Genomic DNA, 21,344 nt, shown 5'->3' with positions numbered 1-21,344 from the left:
TGATTAATTCCTGTTTATTTCTATTAGTTGTTTCATTAGTTAGTTAATTAGTTATTTTATATTCTCTAAAAATCTCCCCCATACTTCAGACTCTGGAAGAAATGAATTATCTCAAATCCCTGTGGATTCGACCCTGCTCGCCACTATATACAAAATTTGTATTTTTCTCGAGTAAGCATTTATTATTGTATAGGCTCGACAACCTATCAATTTTTGGCGCCATTGCCGAGGACTGGTGCTTGATTAATTTGTTTCTTTTTGAGTTCATCTTGTTTTCTTTCTTTTTTTCTCTTATTATTTTTTTTATATAGTTTATGCCTACTAACATTCCGTATTTTAGTGATAGACTGGGTTTTATTTCTAGAAGAGGTTGTAAGACTCATGCTTTTACTAATGATTAATTGGCTGTTACAAATTATGGAAATTATTTTACCCGAAATCATTCAACCGACATATACCTCGTATTTCAAGATGGTCTAAGTGCTCCAATCGATACTTTTGGAGATTTTTCACCTCAATATCAAACGTGGTATGACCTTTATTCAAATGGATATGATTAAAGATAGTGGAATAATTCCAATTTTAATTATGAACAAAGGCCAATAAGTTTTCAATAGCAAGAGTCTCAACAACCATCATCCATATCAGGTATGTCTCTTGAAGAAATGATTGAATTACTATCTACTAACACATATCATTTTCAACAGCACACACAAAGGATAATTAAAAGGATGGAAGATGGAAGGCGTGAATTGGCATCTACAATGAGCAAATTGATTTCTCCAATTTATAAAGAATTGCCCTCACAGACCAACGTCGACCTTAAAGAAGATGAGAGTGCAATTATCCTGATAATTGACATGGAACTATAAGAGTTTCAAGAAAAATGATCCAAAGATGCAGTTGACAAGGGAATTGAAGTGCAAGAAATGATACCCTAACATCAAATCATTTAAGTGAATGAATCTAGTGAACAATCTCCAAATGCGGTGACATCTCCTTCATTCCTTAATTACTATTCTCCTGACTTTTGTTCTTTAATTCCTATTAGTGAGATTGACTTTATTATATCAAAACATTTTGAGTTTCATGACAGGAATAAATTAAGAGTTGCGATGGCAAAATATCTCGAACCAATGAGTGCTCGTGATGGAGGAGTGAGTGAAGAATTAAGGTCATTACTTGTTTGTTTGGCGCCATCTACTAATCCATGGAAGACCGTACCTCATGTGCTCAATGATTACTCTATTTACAAAGGATATCAGGACTATATAGAAAATGAAGCACTGAGTTACACGATTTTATCTTCCGTGAATAAACATGGCAATGTTTAGTTAAAGACATTAAAGAAAGGCGCTTATTGGGAGGCAATCCAATCCATTTTTTTAGTTGTTTGGTAATTTTTTTATTTTATCATTTATTATGTGTTTCAATATGTTTCTCTTAGACTTTTTATATTTGGTGGTTTAATTTTTTGTTTTTGATAGTTAGCAGGTTTCTTATCGTTATGACGTGCCCACGCCAAATGGGCACGTCTAAGGAAAGCAATTTTCATCTGCGGGCAGAAGACTTTTCTATAGTTAGACGTGCCCATGCCAGGTGGTCATGCCTAAGGCATACAATTTTCATCTGCGGGCACAAGACTCTTCCATAATTAGACGCGCCCACGCTAGGTGGTCACGTCTAATATGAAATTTTCGTTGTTTCGGCAGAAGACTCAGCATTAGTTAGGCGTGCCCACATCATGTGGTCACGCTTAAAGAACTTAATTTCTGAGGGTTAGTCAGAAGACTCAAGGGTAGTTAGGCATGCCCATGTCTAGCGCAGCGGTTAAAAAAAAAAAATCAACGGTGCCCTATTATTTTTTTGTCTTTCTTTTTCTTTCTTTTCTCCCTCCCCTTCTCTTTCTTTCCTGCTGCCGCTACAATCTCTCCCTCTCTCTGCGAATGTACACGGCTGCCAATCACCGCTCGCACGCCATCACCGCTGCTTGCACCATTTCTGCTCGTCACTATCCCTACCACACCATGCTGCCGCCGCTAGCCGCCGCCCATGACCATCTCCATTTTCGCTATCTGTTGGCATCTCCGATTTTGGTTTGGAGGAAGTAAAGGTCCACCATATTGGCTTCACACCACCATTCCCACCTATGCCATAGCTGCTCGAGACCCTCCATTATGTGCTCAGGGAAGTTTCATTGTCCTTTTGTTTCGTATTCTATTCTTTATCTCTTACATTGGGGACAATGTAAGATTTAGGTGTGGGAGGGAGTAGTATATTGATAATACATTGAAAAAGTGCAAGTATAAGCATTTTTGTTGGAATTTTTTGTTTGACTTTGTCGAATTTTATCCAATTTTTGCCTATCTTTATGCATACTTATGTTTGTTCCTGATAAACGATGGTTAGATGTTTCAAATTTTTCTATTGATAAGATTTTTTATTCTAAGGTGTTAAATATGACATCGTTAAGTTTATGGGTATTTCTTTGGTGAATATTTGAGATTTTGTGACTTTTACACTTTTTGGCTAACTTCTCTAAGTATTATAAATATTTGTCTAGCAGTTTTTTATACAAATTGGTTCAACTATTAATCTTAGTTCTCCATATTTAAGAAATGAAGCGGATTTGTGTAATTGTTAATTTTAATTTGGTGCTTATTTATGAATAATATTCGGCTATACTTCGCTAGTATCGTTGCCTAGTAACCGGATGTCTTCACCATAAGTGTCGATTTTCGCATCAAAAAGTGACGATAGCTATGAGTATGTGATTTTTAAATGATGATGGCTGAGTAACCGAGCTCCTTCATTTGGCCAATGTCGGAATTCGCGCTAAAACACTTAAATGGCTAAAAACTAAGCATTCCTCCTGAAAAAACAAAAATCAATCAAGTGTGGGGATATTTTAGAAAAAATGTGTTAATAGCAAAAAATTTGGAAGTGTTTGAATGAATTATTAGTCAGCTAATCCATGAATTTTAATATTGAGATTTTGCTTAATAGTCGAACCATTTGCTCATGGATGCTGGTTGAATATTTTATATTCTTATATTAGTTAGTCATAACTTGAAAGAGTCCTTGATCTTGAAAGCTAACTGGAGAGATATTTTTTGAAAATTGCTACTAATACTTGACATATATTTTAATTGTATCTTGGCAATAGAAGAGTTGAGCAGTAGCCATTGTTTGAATTTGATTGTTTGATTTGTTGTTCTCATACTTGAGAACAAGCATGGTTTAGGTGGGGAGGAAATTGATAGGTTGCATTTTTATCATTCAATTTATGATTATTTTCCCCTTGATTGTAGCCAAATATTATTTTAATTAATAGATTCTACTTATATTTGGTTAATGGTGTTAATTGTAGGAAAATGAGCAAAATGTGATTAAAAGTGATAATTTTCCAGTTAATTTGATGGTGGCACATTCGGGACTAATTTCCAAGTCCGAGTCAAATTCAAGGCAATTTTTGAAGGAAGATTTTGAAGATTTTAATCTTCATTATTAGTTATAGTATTGGATTAGGAAACTTGGAATATTTTCTTTTTATGGTTTCTTTTTCTATTTAGGAGACTAGTTTTTTATTTAGTAGTAGACATCAATTAGGAAACTAGGAGAAAAAGAAGGACGGACCCACGTGATTAGGAGTTCGGCAGCAACTGTTAATCTTAGTCCCTAACTTTTGATGTTTACAAAACAAATGGATGTTACTAATATCTCCGCAAAGATATTTTCAGTAATGAAGTAAATCAGGTTCAAAGATTAAATACAATTGAATGAGACAATGAGTGCTGAAAGCTATCGGACGCTCGAGAAGCCTGGATCGGATGTCTGATAATCATTGCGCAACTTCGAACGCATGAAGAACTCCACTACCGGACTCCGATGAAATTAAGTCATTCCTTCTAATCTCGCTAATTTCAATTGGACGCATAACATTGGGGCACCGGACGTCCAACAAACATTGCGGCACTTCGGACGCAAAAGCATTGGAGGCACCGGAAGTCCGAAAGAATTGAAAAAAATCTCTTTAGCTCACTGACTGCTGTCAGACGCAAGAAACAAGTCTACCGGACGTCCGACACTGCCAACGGCTAGTTGATTTTTCAGCTGCCTTCTATCCGTTGGAAGCATTAATAGAGGAACTTTTTGGTTTCATATAGAGTATAGTCAACCACTTCAAAACATTTTTTGTACATTAAGACTGCAAAAGATCTAGAGTGATTTTAATGACAAAATACTCTTCAAAGAAGATTTGTACTCTTGTTTATGTGAATTTCATGTAAGCTCTTCTTGTGTGAGAAAAATACTTCAATAATGTAGTTTTGTGAGGGTTATCCGAGTGATAGTAAAACTTCCTAACTTGAACAAGTATAGCTTGGGGTAAGGAGGAGGTGATCCTTCTTTTGTACACAAAAATTGGTTGTATTTGATCAACTTGAAGAGACTTGTTCTATAAAGTAAGACTCAAGCTCAAGAGGAGTTTGGAAATATTTGGTTTGATATTCTTTCCCCTTTACTTACTATCTTGCAAACATAAATTGATTATCTCTTCTACTCCTGAGCAATCTTGCTTTCTTACTCAATTATTCATTGTGTGGTCATCTAGAAAAGAGGGTAAATTTCATATTGAGCCAAAAAGTGTCTCATAACTTGATTAGTTTTTAATTAACCTAATTTACCCCCTCTTAGGTTGTCTTTGATTCTTACAACAACAATCTTGCGAGGGGATTGATAAGTGACTAATTTACGTAATAATTGTATGACATTTTATATTATTTTTAGTCACTTTGGGTATATTATTGGAAGAATATGAATAATTTTGGCTATAATTGGTGAAAAATGCTTTTAAGTGATTAAATGAGGTTTTTATCACTTTTTACTTGGATTTTGTGTATTTTGACAGTTTTGACACATTTTCGTATTTCGGCTATAACTTGAGCTACAATGATCGGATTGGGATGATTCTTGAACCCATTTGAAGATAAGAGATAGATCTACAACTTTGGTGAAGACATCCGAATCCAGTTTGAAGGTTTTCCAGGTCAAAAAAGCCGAAGTACAGAGTCAATTGCTATTGGTCGAAACTGGAACAAGGCATGGAGCAGGCAAGGGTATTTCAGTCATATCTCAGCCTACACAGATCCAAATGAGGTGATTCTTGATGCATTGGAAAGATAAATCAAAAGGCTACAACTTTCGTGTTTTAGGCATGAGCTGGTTCAGCCTCTAACATCAAGAAAAGATCGGTTGAAGTTGGGCCAAAAATAGAGCAAGTGATCCACACTCGGATCCACTATTCATCCGAACCCTCGGCTGTTTCTGGGTTAGTGGATCCAAGCTCGGATCCATACGGATATGAGGCACTGTAGCAGCTCGGACCACTGGTCAGAAAAGGCTGCTTTATACGCGTAAAACTCAATTTCACCTCCACCAACTCACATGTGATGCTAGACATGTGAGAGACATTACCAGCTGTAGGGAGAAAGTGTAAAGCTTCATTTCTTGACCACCTTTTGACGGGTATTTTACATACGTACAAGTTAAAAAAAAACCGAATTACACCCGTTCACTGCAAGTATACAGATCAACTAGTAGTTTAGGGTATATATCGGGTCGATCCCACAAGGAAGAGTGAACAATTACCGGTATTACTAAAGCTTCTCTATTATTTAGACTATCAATAAATTATAACAAGTAAAATCTACTGAACTTATGCAAGAAAATAACAAATAAAAGCTCCTTAGGTTGTGGTATCCCTAACTACTCATGCAAGTGCTACATTTGGATCATTGAATACTACATTTAGGCTAGTTATGGTGTAATTTCCTTAAACATGTGAAACCTACTTTCGTAGTGAATCAACTATACTCATAACTAATCCATACCTATTTTCATGGTTATGAAATTAGCTACAAGTTCATTTCCTCAATGAAATTACATGAAATGAATCACTAAAAACCACATAAGTGCACCTCTACTTTCGTGAGTGTACTCCCTATGTTTAGCACCTCTTGAACTAGTGTTAAATCTCAATTTTCATTGCAGAAACAACACCTTAGATAATCACAATCAATGGTACCAGATTAATCATGATTTAAGAAGCCAAAGTGCTAAATAACTTGCTCAAATCGTAGCAATCAAATAACCAAACAATTAACACTAACAATCATAGAAAGTTCAACCAAACCCAAGGTATAAACTTTAGAAACACATAATGAATACAAAATCCAGAACTTGTATATTAACTAAACTTGGAATCAAATACAAAAGATAAAGAGTTTGGAAGGAATACAACCCTTGTCACATGAGCTTTCTTCCTTGCCTTCTTCATCCTCCATCTTCATCCTAATCTAGATAATAAACAAGAATGGAAACTAACACTAGGAAGATGAAAGAGCTACATTTCTGCAGCTTCAAGCTTTCTCCCGTAGCTCACTCTCTTACTCTGCTATGAACTCCCTTGCTTTTGCTCTCTACTCCCTTCTTTTCTTTTGCAATGAATTTGGCTCTTTTATGATGAAAGGTGGTCAAGAAATGAGGATTACATCTCCCTTTTACAGCTGGGAATGTTTCTCACATGTATAGCATCCCATGTGAGTTGGTGGAGGTGAAATTGAGTTTTCCGCGTAAAAAGCAGACTTCTCTGACCACAATCCGGCCAGGAATCCGGCCACAAATCCGGCCAAATTCCGGCCGGATTGCTACAGTAAATCTGGGCTGCTACAGTGATCCGAGCTGCTACAGTGCCTCGGATCCGTATGGATCCGAGCTCGGATCCACTAACCCAGAAACAGCCGAGGGTTCGGATGAATAGTGGATCCGAGTGTGGATCACTTGCTCTGTTTTTGTCTCAACTTCAACCGATCTTTTCTTGATGTTAGAGGCTGAACCAGCTCATGTCTAAAACACGAAAGTTGTAGCCTTTTGACTTATCTTTCCAATGCATCAAGAATCACCTCATTTGGATCTGTGTAGGCTGAGATATGACGGAAATACCCTTGCCTGCTCCATGCCTTGTTCCAGTTTCGACCAATAGCAATTGACTCTGTACTTCGGCTTTTTGACCTGGAAAACCTTCAAACTGGATTCAGATGTCTTCACCAAAGTTGTAGATCTATCTCTTATCTTCAAATGGGTTCAAGAATCATCCCAATCCGATCATTGTAGCTCATGTTATAGCCGAAATACAAAAATGTGTCAAAACTGTCAAAATGCACAAAATCCCACAAAAAAGTGATAAAAACCTCATTTAATCACTTAAAAGCATTTTTCACCAATTATAGCCAAAATGATTCATATTCTTCCAATAATATATCAAAAGTGACTAAAAATAATATAAAATATCATACAATTATTACGTAAATTAGTCACTTATCAAACTCCCCCACACTTAAATCATTGCTTGTCCTCAAGCAATTCACACATAATCAAATGCAATGATTCAAGAGATGAAACAATATATGCACTTTGTCCAATTTAATTCCTCATGACCTGAAAAATAATCATTATACAATTGTTCAATTTACACTAAATACTCATAATATCAAGTAAAGGAAAGATAATTATACCTTAAATTCAACAAGTTAAACTTAATCTCTTACCCTAACTTAATTTTACAAATAAGCAAATCACATAGTCAATTTATAGCCTTCCTCCTCCTTATAATCATCTTTTTCTCAAAATTCTATAACTAAAAGGGATTTATTCACACAAATTTTACTTAACTAGTGAGAATGCCTTTTTACGCGAAAATCGACACTTTTAGGTGAAGATCCCCGGTTACTCAACATTTCACTTATTCAAGTTGCTAATGCATACTCTTAATTCAAGTACCTTTTTACGCGAATGTCGACATTTGTAGATGCCAACGCCCGGTTACTCGGTACGAGAATCATTGGAGTAGAACAATTTTTACTTTCTTTTCTTTTCTCTTTTTTTTTTCTTTTTTTTTTCTACTTTTTTTTTCTTTTTCAGAAATAAAGGACAATAAATAGATATTCCCTCTTAGAAAATATATAAGAATAATCAAAGGAGGAATATAACCTTTATCGACTATATCAATCACTTACTTGCAAAATTAAGTAAAGAGAAGAAATCTCATTAAACATGTAAAATTATAGGCATAATTTTCCTCATTTTACCAAATATACTTTCTAAAATGTAAAAATTCTAAATGCATAATACTATTTCCAAGTTAAAAGAGAACTAAACCTTCCAAAATACACATAAAGTTTCAACAATTGGAAGAATAAGGTTGGAACAATTAGCCCTTTGTGAATGAAAATGCAAGAATTTGAAGAACTTTTGGGCCATAGTGAAATATTGGAAAAGATTTTAGAAAAATTTTAACAGAGTTTCTCCTTATAAATGGATGAAAACTCCCTGCCAACAAACCCAATTTCAAGCAAATTATCCACATGGCAAATAATTCAAACACAATTCCAACATTTCTAAGCATTTAAATCCACAAAATATCATCACCTAGCAAGTAAATGCAAGTTCAATACTTTCCTCCCCCACACTTAAACTTCACATTGTCCTCAATGTGAGAAAAGGAAAATAAATAAGGAGTAAAAGAAAATATTGCTCAATTGAACTTGCGCAATCCAAATTCATGTCCAAGTGATGAATTTCCAACCGTATTTGAGAAAGAGTGGAGAGTTCACTTATTGCACCCTGAAAAAGACAAAATCAAAACAAATAAATTTCTTAAAAATAAAAGGTTGCAATCAACAAAATCATGCAATTCAAGGAAAAAGGAAAAATGATCAAGCATGTGGAACCATACAATGTTCAAGGGATAAAAACATGAAATGAGCTAATCTTTGCTAATCAAATATATGCATTAGTATCCAAAGCAAAGGGAAGCTAATTTCACACAAAAAATCCACAATCATGAACAAAATAAGTTCCATTTATACATTTTGTCATCAATGATCAAATCCCCGCAAGTACAAAAGCAATCTCAAAATGGAAGCAAACACACCGAACCAAAATATAAATGACCTTCTTGAGAATTCATGAAATACTAAAAACTATTGAACCACAAGGATTATAAGTGCATTTATGAATTTCAACAATTAAGGCCATTTTCTTACTCACATGAATATCATAAACTCCCACAAAGCTAATTAAAATGCTACATTGGCCACTTAATATGCAACTTGGTCATCAAGCCAAATTAAGCATAAAACTAGCAAGAATTCACCAAATAAGTACAATAAATGCAAATCACAAAATATAGTTATCACTAACAATCACCAATAGCATCAATAAGCTCAAATAAATGCACCTAACTTCACATATTAAAAATTGCCTAAAAATAGAAAATATTCATTCATGGCAAAATTCAAATAACAAAGTTAGGTGAAGAATTGTTACCTCAAGGTAGTTTGGTGATGTTTAGAGATGAATATGATGTGAAAACCCCTAAGAACTTACTCCAATATGACCTCCATTGAGTGATTTCAAGAAGGTAGAACCCTAACTAATGGTAAACTTGAACCACTTTAGAGTTGTTTTTGAAAGAATATGAACTATGAAATTCACTCTAGAGGATAGGAGAAAGTGATTTGGTGAAGGTTATTTGAAGACTAAATGGTGAGAAGTGGTGTTTTAGTGAGTGGTGTGTGTTTGAGGTGTTAGTGTGTGAGTTGGGTTGAAGAAGAAGGGAGAAAAATTGTGAGAAATCCGTGAAACGGATTCATCTTACGCTGGTTACTGTTCACAATCCGGCCAGAAATTGGAGGGATTCATGGAGGGATTCTGGGCAGAATTTTTTTTTTTTTTTTTTTTTAACTGTTGCATATCCGGCCAGTTTCTGGCCGGATTCTTGGCCGGATTTCAGGCCGGATTTTCGGCCGGATTCTGTCCAGAATGCTCGAAAAAATTTTCTTCTCTCCCCTGACTATCCGGCCTTCAATCCGGCCAACATTTGGCCGGATTTATGGCCGGATTTGCTGCAGAAAAAGCTGTTTTCTGCAGTTTTTCCTCCAAATTTGCTTGGCCAACCTTCCACATTCAACCTATTTCATGTTCTTTGAATAAAATTCAAATTTAACATGATCATGCATGAATATAAGTTAAACATGAAACACCTTAAATGCATGAAATGCAGCAATTGAACATGAAAACTCCCTTTTTGCCTTAATATAAACACCTTTGCAATTGAGATCATTTGCATGAACTCTTGCCATTGCCACCTACAAAACACACAAAAACATTAATCGAACAATTAAAACTTACTAAAAACAAGCCAACATGAAGAAAAGTGGAGTTGAAAAGTGATCCAAGCCTTCGTTTTTAACAGGATCCGAGGTCGTTTTTGAAAGGATCCGAGGTCGTTTTTGAAAGGATCCGAGGTCGGATCATTGTGAGTGAGCTCGGATCAAGAAGTTCGAAATTTTTTTTTTTTTTCTGATTGCAGAAGTAGATCCGAGGCCTCGGATCCATATGGATCCGAGCTCGGATCCATTGAACCTGAACTTATTGCAGAATTTTTGCAATTTTTCAGTTTGACCCCAATTTTTCAAAATACACCCTAGATCATTTCTATATCAAAATAAACCATTCACGCACATGTAAAATGATCTAAACATGCATTCTAAACCTCTTTAATGCATCAAAAACCATAATTACTGAAATTGAGGTATTGAGATCTTTGATCAAACTTCGCCCTTTTCTCCTCATTTGGTCACTTTTTCAAAACCTACAAATGAAAAACAACAAAATTACTCAAACTTATACTTTAAACATAAAATCACTCCAAAGTAACACCAACTTAAACAAGCATTGGGTTGCCTCCCAATAAGCGCTTCTTTAAAGTCAATAGCTTGACTATATCACCTCATTTTTCAAGGAGGTTTAGTTAACGAATAATCCACCATTTTAGGCCTTGGTGGATCATTAAAAGGTGACTTTATAGCAAAAGCCACATGATCTAATGATGTGAGAAATGAAAGTGACTTACCTATACCAAGTGTTTCATAGATATTACCTTGAATATGCATCACTTGAGAACTTACCAAATGAAATGCCATGAGAGTATCTTGGGCAGGAATACCTTTAGAACCTATACTTTCAATGCACTCCTCAAGAGGGGTGAAAGATGAGTCATTAAAACTCACCTCTTGAGGTTCAAAGTTAGTTCCAAAGATATTATCATGTGAAATGGACATTTGCTCATTGAAACACAATTGAGATTCATCATTTTCATCAAAATGCAATCCATTTTCACATACAACATTTCCACCATTCATGCTAGGATCATTTTGTAAATTATTAGAAGAAATAACTTCACACAATACATTCAATTGCTCATGTATATCACCAAAGTGAGAAGCTAATTCATCTAACCTTTCCTCAATCCTATCAAAACGGTCAGAGGTTGCATTTGCTAGCTTTTCTATGGCTAAATCAAATTGATTAGAAAAATTTTCTACAGCTAGCTCCCAAGATGCATTAGAATCATTAGCTAATGGTTCACTTTCTAACTCCCAAGGTAGAGGTGTATTAGCTAACTTCTCTATTGCCAACTCCCAAGATGGTTTTGATTCATATTGGACACTTTCAGGTTGGTAATCATAAAAACATGAATTATCACTATAAGTACATTGATTATTCCAACTATAAGCAGGAGAATTGCTCCAATTAGCACTATATTGATCAAAACAAGGATTGTAATGCTCTAATTCATCATAATAATTCACATTTTGTGCTTGCATACATGTATTAGTAGCATGATAACCTCCACACAAGTCACAAATCACATGATAAGAATTAAAAACATTAACATTCCTCCTCTGCTCAATTTCATGCATCATGGTGTCCATTTGAACTTGTAACTTAATTACATCAAATTTTGCCTTTAAGCACCTTAAACCATCTTCAAAAGACATACATTCAGTAAATTCTTGGTTACCTCTGTTGAAGGAGCTTTGCACTAGGCAACCATTCATTGCCAAACCTCCATTTCTCAAGCATTGTCCTCCAAATTGACCTACCCTTCTCATTACCTAAAATTGCTTTTAAACAACCTCAAAAGCAAAATTAGTAAGAAAAATAGGTAATGAAACACATACACATAAAATACAAAAATAACAGAAAATAACATTCACATTATAACTAATATTATGTCTAAACTAATAAAGTTGCTCTTCACACCGATATTGCCAAATCTTCCCCGGCAACGGCGCCAAAAACTTGACGGGTATTTTACATACGTACAAGTTAAAAAAAAAACCGAATTACACCCGTTCACTGCAAGTATACAGATCAACTAGTAGTTTAGGGTATATATCGGGTCGATCCCACAAGGAAGAGTGAACAATTACCGGTATTACTAAAGCTTCTCTATTATTTAGACTATCAATAAATTATAACAAGTAAAATCTACTGAACTTATGCAAGAAAATAACAAATAAAAGCTCCTTAGGTTGTGGTATCCCTAACTACTCATGCAAGTGCTACATTTGGATCATTGAATACTACATTTAGGCTAGTTATGGTGTAATTTCCTTAAACATGTGAAACCTACTTTCGTAGTGAATCAACTATACTCATAACTAATTCATACCTATTTTCATGGTTATGAAATTAGCTACAATTTCATTTCTTCAATGAAATTACATGAAATGAATCACTAAAAACCACATAAGTGCACCTCTACTTTCGTGAGTGTACTCCCTATGTTTAGCACCTCTTGAACTAGTGTTAAATCTCAATTTTCATTGCAGAAACAACACCTTAGATAATCACAATCAATGGTACCAGATTAATCATGATTTAAGAAGCCAAAGTGCTAAATAACTTGCTCAAATCGTAGCAATCAAATAACCAAACAATTAACACTAACAATCATAGAAAGTTCAACCAAACCCAAGGTATAAACTTTAGAAACACATAATGAACACAAAATCCAGAACTTGTATATTAACTAAACTTGGAATCAAATACAAAAGATAAAGAGTTTGGAAGGAATACAACCCTTGTCACATGAGCTTTCTTCCTTGCCTTCTTCATCCTCCATCTTCATCCTAATCTAGATAATAAACAAGAATGGAAACTAACACTAGGAAGATGAAAGAGCTACATTTCTGCAGCTTCAAGCTTTCTCCCGTAGCTCACTCTCTTACTCTGCTATGAACTCCCTTGCTTTTGCTCTCTACTCCCTTCTTTTCTTTTGCAATGAATTTGGCTCTTTTATGATGAAAGGTGGTCAAGAAATGAGGATTACATCTCCCTTTTACAGCTGGGAATGTTTCTCACATGTATAGCATCCCATGTGAGTTGGTGGAGGTGAAATTGAGTTTTCCGCGTAAAAAGCAGACTTCTCTGACCACAATCCGGCCAGGAATCCGGCCACAAATCCGGCCAAATTCCGGCCGGATTGCTACAGTAAATCTGGGCTGCTACAGTGATCCGAGCTGCTACAGTGCCTCGGATCCGTATGGATCCGAGCTCGGATCCACTAACCCAGAAACAGCCGAGGGTTCGGATGAATAGTGGATCCGAGTGTGGATCACTTGCTCTGTTTTTGTCTCAACTTCAACCGATCTTTTCTTGATGTTAGAGGCTGAACCAGCTCATGTCTAAAACACGAAAGTTGTAGCCTTTTGACTTATCTTTCCAATGCATCAAGAATCACCTCATTTGGATCTGTGTAGGCTGAGATATGACGGAAATACCCTTGCCTGCTCCATGCCTTGTTCCAGTTTCGACCAATAGCAATTGACTCTGTACTTCGGCTTTTTGACCTGGAAAACCTTCAAACTGGATTCAGATGTCTTCACCAAAGTTGTAGATCTATCTCTTATCTTCAAATGGGTTCAAGAATCATCCCAATCCGATCATTGTAGCTCATGTTATAGCCGAAATACAAAAATGTGTCAAAACTGTCAAAATGCACAAAATCCCACAAAAAAGTGATAAAAACCTCATTTAATCACTTAAAAGCATTTTTCACCAATTATAGCCAAAATGATTCATATTCTTCCAATAATATATCAAAAGTGACTAAAAATAATATAAAATATCATACAATTATTACGTAAATTAGTCACTTATCACCTTTCATCATTAAATAGCCAAATTCATTGCAAAAGGGAGAGAGAAGATAGAGGGGATCCAAGAAGAGAGACATACGGGAGAAGCTTGGAGTCTGCAGAAATGTAGCTCTTTCATCTCCCTAGTATTAGTTTAGCTTAGTATAGAGTAGTGTAGCTTTTCCATTCTTGTTTATTATCTAGATTAGGATGAAGATGGAGGATGAAGAAGGCAAGGAAGAAAGCTCATGTGACAAGGGTTGTATTCCTTCCAAACTCTTTATCTTTTGTATTTGATTCCAAGTTTAGTTAATATACAAGTTCTGGATTTTGTGTTTAATATGTGTATCTAAAGTTTAAGCCTTGGGTTTGGTTGAACTTTCTATGATTGTTAGTGTTTATTATTTGGTTATTTGTTTGCTATGATTTGAGCAAGTTATTTAGCACTTTGGCTCTTTAAATCATGATTAATCTGGTACCATTAATTGTGATTATCTAAGGTGTTGTTTCTGCAATGAAAATTGAGATTTAACACTAGTTCAAGAAGTGCTAAACATAGGGAGTACACTCACGAAAGTAGAGGTGCACTTATGTGGTTTTTAGTGATTCATTTCATGTAATTTCACTGAAGAAATGAACTTGTAGCTAATTTCATAACCATGAGAATAGGTATGGATTAGTTATAAGTATAATTGATTCACTACGAAAGTAGGATTCAAATGCATAAGGAAATTACACCATAACTAGCCTAGATGTAGTATTCAATGATCCAAATATAACACTTGCATGAGTAGTTAGGGATACCACAACCTAAGGAGCTTTTATTTGTTATTTTGTATAATTTCAGTAGGTTAAATTTGTTATAATTCATTGATAGTCTAAATAATAGAGAAGCTTTAGTAATACCGGTAATTGTTCACTCTTCCCTGTGGGATCGACTCGATATATACCCTAAACTACTAGTTGATCTGTATACTTGCAGTGAACGGGTGTAATTCGATATTTTTTAGCTTGCACGTATGTAAAATACCCGTCAGGGATTCTTTGGAACATAAGACAGCCGTCCTTGGTTTCTCCATGGCTAATTTAGGTTGCTTTTCATTAGTCTTGAGGGAAAAAACAATGGTTAGCGATGGATTCCTGCAGATCTCCCTTGAGCATGTGTAGCTAAATCTCCGCTTTCTAGTCGAAGGTCAATTTGAAGACTCGATTCCAAACATCTGTGAGATCGAATTATTTTATTTATTTCTGTTATTCATTGGTATTTGTACGTTTTCTGATTTAACTTCTTATGCTTGTTATGTTATTTGAATGTCAAGGGTCCGATATTTGAATTAACCTAATAATCTACTGTCAGATTAATTGATTGAATCCGTAATTGTTCAATTGATTAATACCAGTGGCAACTAGTGTGATTGGTTTCACGTTAAGGAAACGTATGATCTAACTTAAGTGACCCTCGTAGCATGTTTGTTAGTTAGGGTTGGACATTTCTAATTCTTATTGCAATCGAAAAATTAAATCTTTTGATCGTACCTAGGGTTATTTCGTGATTAGGGAAATAGTTAATGGTCGTACCTTGACTATCAAAAAAGTAAGAAAAGATTGGTTGTTTATCGCGTGTATGACAATTATTACCAATCTATTAATTAGTAATTGAATTATCTTTGCATCGATGATCAGTTGAATGGCCCGTGTCTGAAAAGTTGCACTTTTGACTAGAGTAGTATTGATTATTGATTAATTTCTGTTTATTTCTATTAGTTGTTTCATTAGTTAGTTAATTAGTTATTTCATATTCTCCAAAACCCCCCCATACTTCGGACTCTGGAAGAAACGAATTATCCCCAATCCCTGTGGATTCAACCCTGATCACTGTAATATACAAAATTTGTATTTATCTCGAGTAGGTATTTATTATAGTACAGGTTTGACAACCTGTCACTTAGTAGTACCTAACCCACAAAAGTTTCAATTATTTTCCAGTGCTAACGTTCCCCAGCCCCTGTGATTCACCTAACACCCCCTAAAACCCCCTTCCTAGTTAGCCTAAAAGAAACAAGAAGAATGGCAATGCAATTCTTAGTAAGACACAAGGAAGCAGAGTTGATCGTTCCTGCAAAACCTACTCTCCAAGAAATAAGACCACTTTTTGATATAGACGATCAGAAGTTCCACAGATTTCTTATGCCCATGATTTTTATTTTGCTATAATCAATTCATGGATTAATCTGTGTCCACCAAAATAACACTCTAACAAATGGTGATTTGTTGGATATTAGGCCAAGAATTGATAAGAATATTTGGAAACAAGACTAGTTTCAATTGTTTCTTTCTTTCATTTCTTTCACTCATATATTGCATTGGGGCATACAACATCAATTTATAGTTGTAAATAATCATTCCAAATGCATAGAGAAGATTTCCAACTGCATTGACCAGCAACCTTCTTAATTTCCAATCTTTTAGATACATACACTACAAGAAAATTGGTCTTTTGTGACAACAAAAAGCCGTCATTGAAAGCCAAAAAGTCGTCATTATATGGATAAAGTGACAAATTTTTCCGTTGTCACGTGGTTGTCACAGATTCTATGTCACAAATGAATCCATGTGACAACCTTTTAAAAGCTGTCACAGAATCTTGTTATTCAATGACGAGAAGAAAGTCATCACTAATGGATATCATTCTGTGATGACTTTTCTTGTCACCATTTCACTTATATTTTTGTCATAGATGTAGCAAAAGTCATCACAAATTTGAAGTCTACAGTGACGACTTGAATTTGTCACTATCAATCCTATTATTCAGTAACAAGAATAGTTGTCACTTAGTGAACTTGCATGTAGTGACAACCTTCGAAAGTTGTCACTGAACTTTGTTTTGAAGAGTTAAAATTAATCATTACGAATATAGCATTTCCAATAAATTATAGTAGAACATTCAAATTGACAAAAACCAAAATTAATTTAGAATGAAGCCACAAATTCATATATATGGCCATAAACATCTGTAAATTCATCAAAATAGAAGTCAACCAAAAATATTGGATCCCAAAACTCACATAATCAGTTCAAGCACTAATGGCCAATACATATCCTTTCCAAAAAATAGAGTACTAGATTTCTAAACTAAAACATAGATTGCACCACCAATGTCAGACTTCAACCACTCTATCATCATATCCAACAGACTCCTCGTGATCAATATCAAGGTGGACTGCATTGAAAATAAAGTATTATATGCATTAGAATAGACTTTAGTCAGAAAATATGATATTACAACCTTACACTACTAAATTTAAATGAATAGTCATACAAAACAAGACTCCAATTACTGTCAACATGATAAGAAGTAAAAGAATCAGTCAAAATAGAGTTTTAGCCAAAATAAAGAGAACATTATTAATTATTTCCAAACAACTTATTTGTTAGACATATTTGCTTAGCCAACATATTCGGAATATAAGCAAGTGATAGCATAAATTTGTTCATGCTTTGTTTGGTAACAACTTGGTAGAAGCGCATTTCTTCAGTTAAATTTTTAATAAAATCAAGCTTCATCTATGATGATACTAGTTGCTGAATTAATCTTTGTCCAGAACTCGGTGAAAGTTAATTCCTTGAAGGTTGACTAGATGATCCAATATTTTCACAGTGATCCATTTCATGAGTTAGAAGTCAAAGAGCAAGCTTCTATTAGATATGTGTGAAGAAGCAATTTCTAATATTGTTCTATATATTAAGAAACTTTACTGAGGTAAATAATTGAATTAGGTAGTTGGGAAACTGTTCAGTAGATAGTTTGATGATATTAAGTGCCAAAGTCAATATCTGCAAATGCGATCATAACTATGGGAAAATCATTTGTAAAAACTGTGAATGTCATTTAGTTTTTATTATGAATACTTGCCTCTATTAGCAATTAGGGAAAAAATAGCTAATATTGAGAATACATATATGAATGACTGTTTCGTTTGTTCAAATTCAATATATGTACTAATGGGCAGGGGTAGTAATACGATTATTAGTATAAAGTGTGCATAGTTGCGGTAAAAGAAGTTAAAAAATAAATGCATGAGCAAGGGAACAAACTAAACAGAATCTATAGCCAAATATACATGGAAAAAATTGGCAAACTAAAAATAAAGCCATAACATGAATAATCAATTTCATAAGCTAAATTCGCTAGCTAACAACACAATGCATTTTTAGAAACACAGAACCAGCCACTGCATATTTGTAAAAAGAAGATGCCCAATGCAGAAATAACAACATGGTATAGCAAAAATATAAATTCGAAGCCTAAATAAATAACTAATCTTATAGAACTATAAGTAAGAGAAGTACCTGAAACTCAAGCCTCAACAAACCAAGAGCAATGACACTGAAAAAAAAAAAAAAGCAAGACAGACAATGAAAGTAACTAAAAAGTGCAATTGGGGTAAACAGATTCATTATCGAATAGCAGAGAAAATAAGGAGGCATGTTAACCATTCAACAAATCCAAAGTATTCAAATATAAAGTATATACCTGCAGACAATAAAAGGAGTAAAATGCAAGACATGTAAACCAGAAGAGAACCACAAGGAATATCCCACAATACTTTGGTAGCTGCTACAACAAGAAAAAGAGCAAGAGATTAAATACTTGCCTGAAGAAAGAAATAGCAGTTGATAGTGCGTTGAACAGATTGTAAGAAACCAATGCAGCAAAACACGAACAACAGAGAAGCTAAACACACAGCTGAACAATAAAGCTTTATATATATACATATATACATATATATATATATATATAAAGCCAAGAATCAGATGAATGTCCTAGAGTACTTTCAGAGGCATTACAACAAGCTACATGAGGGAAAATAAAAACCCAAAAAAAAGGACAGAGAATGAATACCTGCATATAGCAATAACAGGTGTAGACAGTGCGATGAACAAAAATCAAGAAACCAGCAAACAAAAAAGAAGCTAAACTATAAACACCCAAAAAAAGAGGCCATAACAGAAGAGAATACAAAGTAGCTTTTTTTCATGAAAAGCTGGAAAGAGAATGTTTGAATATTGGAATTCACTGAAACAATTAAGATGTCCAAATTGTGCAGTTGCAGAGTAAATCTTTCTTGCTAATACAAATGAGAGGAGATGGAATTAAATGGTACAAAAGCCACACAATACAATTGAAGGGAGAAAGTATCAAGTACAGTTTTCAAAAAGGAGGTGTATTTTCAAATAGTTGACTTTTGGTTTAAATTCCTTATTTCGCTCCAACCCATACAAACTAACCTCAGCTAGTACCAAGTAACATTCCAAACTCCCCAAGTTTAAGCACAAGTTTGGATCTTTTGGCAAGAAAATAAGACTCCAAGATTACCAAAGTCATCAATCTGTTTATCAATTTGCTATATAAAATATTCGTTCATCCCTAAGCAATTTATCTCCTGCCCACGAAGATTAAATCTCAAGTTGCTTTTGACATTTACCAATTGACTATTCGTATTTCAAAAACTTCAGCAAAAATGTAAGGATTCCATCCCCCAATTTAACATAGAAGGGAGCCCTGCCAGGTCCGACTAGAAACCCAGTTGCACTAGATCAAATTCAATGACTATCATTGAGTAGCACAATCTCCAAAACATTTTAGCTGAAAATCAAGACTTTAAGATGATATGAGATGTAAAAAAGGAAAAGAATAGGAATGAAATACAATAGATAGAAGGAAACCAAGCATAAGATAAAACCATCACAGCATGTTAAACAAACCCTGATTCGAAATGTCAAAAGTAACCACTAAGATTATGTACGATGCAATAGAAAATTAGACACAAAATATCGAAAATACCTCAAGTCATGCCTTCAATTCCTAAACTCTTGTTTTCCCCCAAGTTTCAAGCTCTAAACTGCAGCTTTCTCCTAATTTTCATGCCCTAAATTCTGATTTCTTGCCACCAAGCCAGTGTTACAACCGAATTAGGGATTTTGGTAGTGCGAGGTCAATAAAGCTGCCCAAATTCAAAGTGTTCAAACTAATTAGTGGAGTAGCATAGACAAGGATGACAATGGCGAACTCCAATGAATTTATGGATGTATTTGGTAGAGGGAGAGAGTGGAGCAGGTGGACATTTTCGGCTAAGTAAAGAGGATGGAGAGGGGGAGAAGATAAAATTGGATATGAAAATTTGGTCAAGTGTTGTGGGTATAGAATGCGAATGTGTCCAACCAATGTCGTACTTTGAAAAATCCTTCAGCCCGCCATACCTCTTCAATTTTTCAGTTTGCCGCTCTTAGTTTCTTACGTATAAATAATGCGCATTTCTCCTATTTAGCAGTAAGATTCATGCTTTCTTCCTCCTTCTCCTATTTTTGTATTTTCATTTCCTCATCTACATGTAATTAATTTTTTTTATTTTGAGTTTTCTTTTTATTTAACTCTGAAATTGTATTAAAATTTTAGAATTTGAAAATTTAATGTGTTTGGGCAAAGATTTTTAAAATTTTCTTTTACTAATATAGGACTTTTTCTAATTTATAATAAAAAATACTTCAAAAAATAAAAAGGTTGTTAAAAAATGTATTCATGACTAAAAAAATTCTTTTAATGAAAACAGTTTTGATACTCATTTTATGGTTCTATCAATCATGTATGAACTACAATCTGACAAGACCTGGCAATCAGTTTAGTTGATCGAACAATCAAAATAGTTTGCTAATGAAACGTCAAATATATTTGGTACAAGTATTGGTTCATAAATGATACATGTTGTCTTGATGACTAAATAGGCAATTTGTGAAATTTTTTATCTTGGGCTTAGGGACATAGTTATCTAATAAAAAGACCTATCTGCCATATAACTATTGTAATGAAAGATATATCTTTAGAATTTATAACAAATTATTACCTAAGTTTGGAAAAATTATAAAATGTGTATACATAGTTTATTAAGATACCATCTGCAAATTGCTAATGAAAAAATAGGGGCTAAATTGCAAAAGATAGGGTGCCATAATAGAAATAATAAAATTGGTGTGTTACATATGGGGTTAAATTGGTGTCTTTTTGGATAATTTGTTTTCCTAATGTAGGTTTTTTCAGGATCTGTACAAAAAAAATAATGTTCAAAAACTAAAAAGCTTATTAAAGATATGTTTATAATTCAAAAAAACTCTTTTAATGAAAATATTTTTGGTATCAATTTAATAATTTTATCAATTATGTACGAATTGTGGTTTGACAAGACCTAATAATCTATTTAGTTGATCAAATAACCAAAAAGTTTGCTAATACATGCATGA

General features: G+C 34.3%; 1 long non-coding RNA gene across 1 annotated transcript; it reads right to left on the bottom strand.

Annotated features, from left to right (window-relative positions):
- Nucleotides 1-17,029: 17,029 nt before the first annotated feature.
- On the bottom strand, nucleotides 17,030-20,324 carry LOC113740941 (uncharacterized). Its single transcript, XR_003460558.2, has 4 exons — nucleotides 19,894-20,324; nucleotides 18,583-18,663; nucleotides 18,399-18,435; nucleotides 17,030-17,268 (listed from the first exon to the last, which is right to left on the bottom strand). It is a non-coding gene; the product is annotated as an uncharacterized lncRNA (long non-coding RNA).
- Nucleotides 20,325-21,344: the final 1,020 nt, after the last annotated feature.

The sequence above is a fragment of the Coffea arabica genome, chromosome 1c (genome assembly GCF_036785885.1).
Source record: "Coffea arabica cultivar ET-39 chromosome 1c, Coffea Arabica ET-39 HiFi, whole genome shotgun sequence".
Classification (NCBI taxonomy): Eukaryota; Viridiplantae; Streptophyta; class Magnoliopsida; order Gentianales; family Rubiaceae; genus Coffea; species Coffea arabica.
Note: the sequence above shows the minus strand (reverse complement) of the source record. Positions and strands in the feature narration are given on the sequence as shown.